The following is an 8,165-nucleotide window of genomic DNA, read 5'->3' on the forward strand; positions in this document are numbered from 1 at the left end:
AAATTGACGAATGGGATAATTGAAAAAAGTGCAAACTTTGTTATTGATAATTTTGTTGTTGTATAGTGTACGATAAAGCATAATTTAATCATATATTTTTTTTATTTATATGGCAATTTGCTCTATATAATTTTGCCTTTAAGTCCATAAAGAAAAACTTTCTTTTTATATAAAATAAACATTCTGATGTATTTATATAATTATCTAAATGATTATAAATAAGATCTTTTGTATTCATTTATAGAATGAAACATAACAATATTGATAAATTATTTAATTTAAGAGGGTAGAAAAAGGAGTACAACTATATCACTAATCATAAACTATTTATTAGTATAAATTAAATTCTTCCACCGAGATTTTAATTCAAAATTTTTATCACCCGAACCCTATCCCTAATTTTTTAGTATTACATGATTATTATCTCATTATCCAATTTATACACCATGGCCTATTTTATTATAAAATTAAAAGTAGAACCCGCTGCTAATATTTTCACCCATTTTTACTATATTTCTTAGAATATCGATCAAGTCAGACTCATATAATTAGTCATGGAGAGGGGGAGTATATAAGAATGATAGCACAATTTAGGGGTGAGCATTCGGGTTTCGGTTCGGTTTTTCATCCAAACCGAACCGAATCCGAAAAACCGAATTTAGGTGAAAATTAAAACCGAACCGAAACCGAAATCCGAAAACCGAACTATAAACCCAAATTAAACCGAAAAATCGAAATTATATTATATTTAAAAAAACCAAAAAACCGAAAACCAATACCCGAAAAACCGAAATTAAGACCAAGCATTCAAAGTAAAACCATGGCATGATTAACATCTCAACCAACAAAAATATTTAAGCTACAGCATCACCATCAACAAAAATTAAATTACATAAATATGTAGGCAACATGATTAACAAATGGAGCTGCAAGTTCCTTTCTAGATCTAAAGCCTTCGTAACTTTTCTTGCTCAAACTTCCAAATATTCAACACCTGCAAAGAAGACACATTAAGAAATATTATTGAAAATGCTAATGACAGTAGAGGGAAAATGCTCAATTTGACCATATGTCCATATGACATCAGTAAATTGGAGAACATTACACTCAATTTCAACATATTAAAATTACAACAAACAATTTCATCATCTAATAAAGTAACAATATTTAAACTATATAGCTCAATATCAAAATTTTAAAACTGGGCATGGACATCTTACCATTTAAAGCATAAACATAAGTCTGAATTTGTACCTAGCTTCCTGGAGACGATGTGGATGGCTAAAGGGCGGAGGTGACGAATGGTCGGGTGGAGAGGCGACGAAGTGGGGACGGGAGGCAGCGAACTGAAGCACGGCTGTAGGGCGGAGGCAACGAACTGGAGCACGGTTGTAGGGCAGAGGCGGCGACGGGCTGGAATCTGGAGGAGATAGCCGCCGATTTGTACTTGGAGGATTGGAGATGGAGAATTTTAGGTTTAGAGAGTGGAGATAAAGAATGGAGGCGGAATGAATTTCATTCTATTAGGGTTGGAGTTTTAAGTATTCTTTATATATATATATATATATATAAATAATTAATATATTAAATATAATTCGATTTTTCGGTTTTTCGGTTTTTTTTTACATCCGAACCGAACCAAAAAACCGAAATTTTCAAAATTTTAAAACCGAACCAAACCGAAAAAACCGAACCGAATTTCAAATTTTTGGTTTGGATCGGTTCGGATATTCGGGTTTCGGTTTTTTTTCTCACCCCTAGCACAATCTTTCAAACGATTTCACAATATCATCAATATCCGTAGATGACATCTCTCAGAGTCAAACACGTGCAAACAGTTCCCACGGCTCAATATCCCAAAGACCCAAACACTTGGGATTTTTCAAACTTCAAACCAAGCCAACATTCACTATAACAATAGACAACAACAATTAATTAATGACCACATTCACTGCACAATCATTCACAAGGCCATCCACGATCCATGCATTTCCTTAATTAATTAAATAGCACAGCTATAAATCTACTGTGGGAATATCACTGAAATCTCAAATTGCAGCCACAGCAGCTCTACTGCGCATCTTCCTTCATGGGTGTAATTAATTTTGAATGTAAAGGAAAAGGGGAAACACTTGAGATCAATAGAGAATAATGCTCCTTTCGAATGCTCTATTTGGTTTTGTTGGACCTCTCTCCTTTTTTTGGAAAGTCAACAATTTCAACTCAATAATGTATTGTAGTCATAACATCTATACCCTTTCTAGTTTATCTTGTATCCAACAAGAACACATTTAATAGCTTCCAATTTTGAGAATATTATTATTCATGTATGGAGACGTTTCAAAGAAATGTGTACCAAATCCACATCTGCTTTAATAGCGAATGAGATATAATTAAACAAAATTTTATACTAAACTTAGACCAAATCAGAGCATTTAAATTAGAGGATCAACTTCCTAGAACTATAAAATTTATCTTATGCAGTAATAGTAGATTAGGGAATTAGATATTTTATAGTTATGAAATAATCGATGAAACGGTATATGCAATTGAATGGAGATGGATCTTTTACAATCTTAAATAACACAGTTGAGCATGTTGTGCATACAAACAAAAGACATAACTCTTGAAGTACAACAAGAAATGAGGACACTGGATTATACACGTTGAAAATAAATTAAATCTTACAAAATTACAGAAGTTCGATTAAATTATAGAGCCCCTAAGTATTTTATAAATAAAATTTAATGCCCAACTCGATACAGTAAAATGAATGTTCACCACTATCATAATAGTACAACAGTTTAGGTAGGTAGACTAGCCGCCCCAACCCAAGAAGCTTCTATCCAGCTGGAATCCGACGTGTGTCTCTCTGTGGTGATCATAAAATGATACTACCTCCGTCCCCCAAAATTTGATACACTTTGACCCGGCTCGGCTTTTAAGAAATGTAATGGCAAGTGAGTTGAAAAAGTTGGTGGGATATGGATCCTACTTTTAAAGTATTAGTTTCATAATAGAATGTGAGTTGGAATGAGTTAGTGGAATATGGGGTCCACTACCACGTAAAAGTGAAATGTATCAAATTTTCAGGGACGGGCCGAAATGGTAACTGTATCAAATTTTGGGAGACAGAGGTAGTAATTATGTAAAACATTAAACTAATTAATCATCATAACTTTATTATAAACGTAAAATACCTAAAATATCCAACTTTGTGTATACAATTTTTGTTAATTTATATAAAGTCCAAACTTAAAATCAAATTAAATGTAAAATAAAATTACTATAATTTAACTCTCATTATGGCATTGCCATTATGTCAAAAAATTATTTTCCTTCAAATTTAAGAGCATTTTGTGCATATGTACAATTTTTTGTCAATTTATCTTTTCTCATAAGGAAAATGGAATTAATATAACCTCTTTATTCCATATCGAGTAAAAAATATTGACTTTGAGAACCGTTTCGCCACTAATTGACAAATGCATTTTGGATAACTAAATTAGTACACGTGTATCACTCCTCAATTGACTAAGTCAATTAATTTGGGCTCCCTTAATGAAACCAATTAATGAAAAGCATCCCATTTAAAGCACCAAGTAGGAATATGTTTCCAATATCAGCCACGTATAAAAGCCGTATAAATAGAAGTTGTGTTCAAGGTTGGTAGCGACGGGCAAGAAGCTTCTATCCAGTTGGAATCTGAAGTGCATTCTCTCTCATGCACACTAAGAAATTGAACCAAATACTATACTTGAACCATGACGTTCCAATTAAACAACAAACCAACAAAAAAAAATCCAATTCAATACAATTAATATGGCCGAGATGTTTGATAATCTAGTGCAGTTACTTATACCACTATAGACACAGTTTATTTATATGTTTTATTTACACTTTCTTCACTTTTATATGTACATACAATAATGACTCTTACTCCACTCACGATAAACTCTATCTAGTAAAATGGGCTATAACTTCCTCGTAATGCATTCTATCTAATAAAGATCACAAACTATAATTAAACCAATATTTCAAACAAAAAGAGTATATTTTAGAAGTTTTTTATAAGTTTTAAAAAAACCATAAACTTAGATTAGGAACAAACCCTATTTTATAGTCTCAATTTAAGTAAGTTACCTCATAAAATAAAGATAAATAACCAAATAAAAATAACTTATTGCAATTTATTTTTACTAGTAAAAACAACATATAAGACCAAAATAAGTATGTTATCTTATCTCTATTCAATTTGTGCCCTAAAAAACTTATCTTCAGTGTGAGAGCCACAATGCATTCAATCGTACACCAAATCCCTAAAAATAAGGCATTCCCAATCTATTACCAAAGGAGTATTCATCTCTATTGATCTCTAGTGTATCACTCTTTTACTTCAAATTCAAATTGAATTTCACCCATGAAGGAAAATGTGCAGTAGAGCTTCCGCTTCTGCAATTGATCCCATTTACAGAAGAGGATTTGCGGCTCCATGGTCGCAAAAATTGGTAACGTCTCTCAATTTTTGAGTTTCCAGTGATACTCCTACAATAGATTTCAGCTGTGCACTGCTGATTAATTAGATGATGCTATTACTTGTTGGGTTGATAGCTATTTAAATCATGATGTTGGTTAAAAGAAAATTATTATTTTAATAAAACAGGTCATTTTGAGTATTATTACATTTTAAATATAGATAAGACAATGAAGAAAAATTGAAACTTTAAATATTACAATTATAAATATTATGGGATGAACTATAATCTTATTAACCCTAACTTGTTTTGTGCATTACAGAACTTGTATTTTCTTGCAATTAATGTTGTTCGAGGAAACGTGCAAGATTATTAAGTTGTTGGTTTAGCGACTAGTATTTAAATTATGAAATTTGGTCAACAGAAAATTCTTATTCTATTTAGAGACGACATTTTGAATATAGTTGGAACAATGGAGAAAATTAAAACTTTATAATTTAATATTTTAATTCAAAATTTTATGCAATGAATCATAATTTAACTGAATTTCGTGATTTGAAAACCTACCTTGACTTGTTTTGCGCATTATTGAATCTGTATTTTCTTGCAATTAATGTTGTTCGAGGAAATGTGCAAGATTATTAACTTGTTGATTTAGTAACTAGTAGTAGTATTTAAATCATAAAATTTGGTCAAGAGAACATTCTTATTTTATTTAGAGACGATATTTTGAATGTTAGTTGGGATAATTGAGAAACACTGAAAATTTATATTTTAATTCTAAACTTTATGGGATGAACTATAATTTGAACAAAATTTAGGCCCTACTTAGAACGATGGCATGAACAGGGAGAATTGAATGACATTCCTACCTCCATTCCATTCCTTTCCTTGGTAATTTTTTTCTTAGGAATTGCCATTCCACTTGGAATGGTCATTCCATCCATTTAGCTAAGGAATGTCTAATCCATTTCATTTTTCTTTCTTTTTATTTTAAATTTTAACAAAATTATATAAATATTATCTTATATTATATTTAAATTTAATATCATCATAACTTTATAATAAAATTAAAATTTTAAAATTTTTAATAATTGAAAAAACACACACACTCACACATGCAACACACACCACCACCACCACATATACACACACAAGAAAAATGGAGCATTTGGTAAATATATTTTTGAATAAATACTCTTTTTAGAATCAACATATTAATTATTCATATTTCGTTCCATTCCATTTCTATATTATTTGTAGTTATCAAACATTGAAATGAAATTAATCAAGGAATAACAATTCCATTACATTTGCTTTCCTTGTGCTTACCAACCACAAGAATGGAATGAAATTGTCATTCCATTCCCACCTTCATTCCATTCTCATCTCCATTCCATTCCCTCCTCATTCCATTCCATCATACCAAGAAAACCCTTATTCTTTGAAGGCCTATTAACCCTAACTTGTTTTGCGCACTACTGAACTTGTATTTTCTTGCAATTAATGTTGGTCGAGGAAATGCTAAGATTTATATCCCTATGAATGATTGCATAATGAATATATCCATTAACTGCAAGTTATCTTACTATTCTGGGCATCTTCTTCAAGACTTGTAGTGAACAGATGCCACAACTTTCAATTCGCCATATGAAATAATGAGTAATCCAACTTTGAGCATTTTTCGCAGAAATAAACTCATCTTTCAATAACTATCAACAAATATCCAACAGATCAAACAATACAATTATACATTATGCATTTTAAACAAATACTAGTATTACAATTCAAATAGCAAAATACACACTGTATATTTTAAAAAAAACACTGGTAAGCTATCTCTGGATAGCAGTGCTAATCCAAGTGTTCGCTTATACTCTTAACCACCTCTTCTTTATTCTCTTTCATCATAAGACTGTAGTGTTCAACTTTTCCTGATAATTCTTCTAGGCTCATTTTAACCGCTGGCGCTTTCTCCACGTCAACAACCACTTCCGACAAAGATGCGGTTGTCGGAGGCGACGCCAACCTGCCGTCCGATTCGGTAATGCGGTCGAGATTCTTGATCCCTAATTCGGCGCCAGTAATCAAAAGCGTCGTTAGCTTCTTGTGTTTCTTGACTGTGCTCTCACGCTTCTTGACAACCGAATGGCCCCATCTTGCGAGTGCGGAAATCAGAACTCCGAAGGCAGCGGCGGCCACTGCAGCACCGATGCTCTTGGGAACGGTGTTTACCGCGTAAACCACAGCGGCTGCGCAGAAGGCGACCGCTGTAGTGGAGAAAACAGAAATCGCAATTTTGACAAAATTAAGGCACGAGAGTTGTTTGCTGAAGCCGTCGTCCACGGGTTTCACTGTCTTCTTCATCTTAGAATGCTCCGTAAGAAGACAGTCTAAATAAAGGGAGAAAGTAGCAAAGAATTGGGGATCATTTACGTTGAGTTCTGAGTAGAAGTTGGGGGCGTTGAGACTGTTCTGATAGCTGTTGTTGACAAACTCCACCAATTTGTCATTCTTTGTAGGGTCCTTTTTCAGATCATGGAACGCCAAATCAAATTCACCAGCAACCAAGCGGGGGGTGGACATCAATTGAGCGCCGGAGCCCGTGTTCATGTTGCTGCCCATCACGGCTCACGATGAGTGTATCTGTGTATGTGATCAGAGGCGATGGAGTCGATTCTAAAAACAACTGTAGTTCAAGCTCAAAGCGGCGCTGCAAATTAAGTATATAGTGAGTTGGGAGTCCAACTCAATAAATAGAACCATCATGATTTGTCGTTATATTTACAAGATTGTCAATTCTCAAGGACGATTCTGTTAAAAGTACTACTATTATTCAACGACCTGAACTCTTTCTGCTCTTAACCGTAATTCTGTGCATGTGCAAAAAATTCAACAAGCTTCATCCGTTTCGAGAAACAATTCCATTTTAAGAAATTGAAAGACAAATAGTAATTGCATTATATGTATGATCCAAAGTTTATATTAGATTTTTATAATCACCTCTTATCTGCATTATTCTCTCTCTTATTTATGCTTAGGTTCTTTTCATAAAGTACTTACTTAAAATGATATAAGACATCAAACCCAAATTTTATAAAATGACCTAAAACTTATTAATAATAAACTTCCGTGTTTTTGATTAATTATTGACCATTAGATTATTTAATCCTAAGGCCAAGATTTGGACTGCATTTCTGGATTTAGATGCATTATTATCTAGATGCATTTCTTTTTCGCCCGAACCGAACAACCAATTTATTTTTAAAAAACCGAACCTGAAGTTCAAAATTTCGGTTTGATTCAATTCGAATATACGATTTTCAGTTTTTTTGTTCATCCCTATACCTGAGTTATTTTTTAGAGATTTCTATTGGGTTAATGTTTGAGGCCTAAACAGGATCCGAGCCTCTTTCTTTTCAAGTTTTTTTTTTTAATTTGGTCTTCATCACTGTTGTTCTGCAATCCAAATATTTTCTGTAAAAAAAATTGTGTCCTTATGAACAGGCCAAATTTCTGTAAAAAAATACATTACATGTTTACATAAATTTTTATTTCATACTCCATATATTATTAATAAGAATTTTTTTTTTTTGGTAAAAAAAAAGCAGGCTAAGCCAAATAATTAATTGAATCAGTAATTAATTTGTTGATTATTTAAGAATATATTAGTTATATCATGTAATCCTA

The 8,165-nt window shown here is 32.4% G+C and overlaps 2 long non-coding RNA genes across 2 annotated transcripts; one reads left to right on the forward strand and one right to left on the reverse strand.

Annotated features, from left to right (window-relative positions):
- Positions 1-806: 806 nt before the first annotated feature.
- Positions 807-1,508, reverse strand: LOC125224363. The gene is made up of 2 exons (XR_007176870.1): positions 1,221-1,508; positions 807-994 (listed from the first exon to the last, which is right to left on the reverse strand). It is a non-coding gene; the product is annotated as an uncharacterized LOC125224363 (long non-coding RNA).
- A 2,861-nt stretch (positions 1,509-4,369) lies between these two features.
- Positions 4,370-7,340, forward strand: LOC125203677. The gene is made up of 2 exons (XR_007173422.1): positions 4,370-4,508; positions 6,426-7,340. It is a non-coding gene; the product is annotated as an uncharacterized LOC125203677 (long non-coding RNA).
- The last annotated feature ends 825 nt before the right edge of the window (positions 7,341-8,165 follow it).

The sequence above is a fragment of the Salvia hispanica genome, chromosome 1 (assembly GCF_023119035.1).
Source record: "Salvia hispanica cultivar TCC Black 2014 chromosome 1, UniMelb_Shisp_WGS_1.0, whole genome shotgun sequence".
NCBI lineage: Eukaryota > Viridiplantae > Streptophyta > Magnoliopsida > Lamiales > Lamiaceae > Salvia > Salvia hispanica.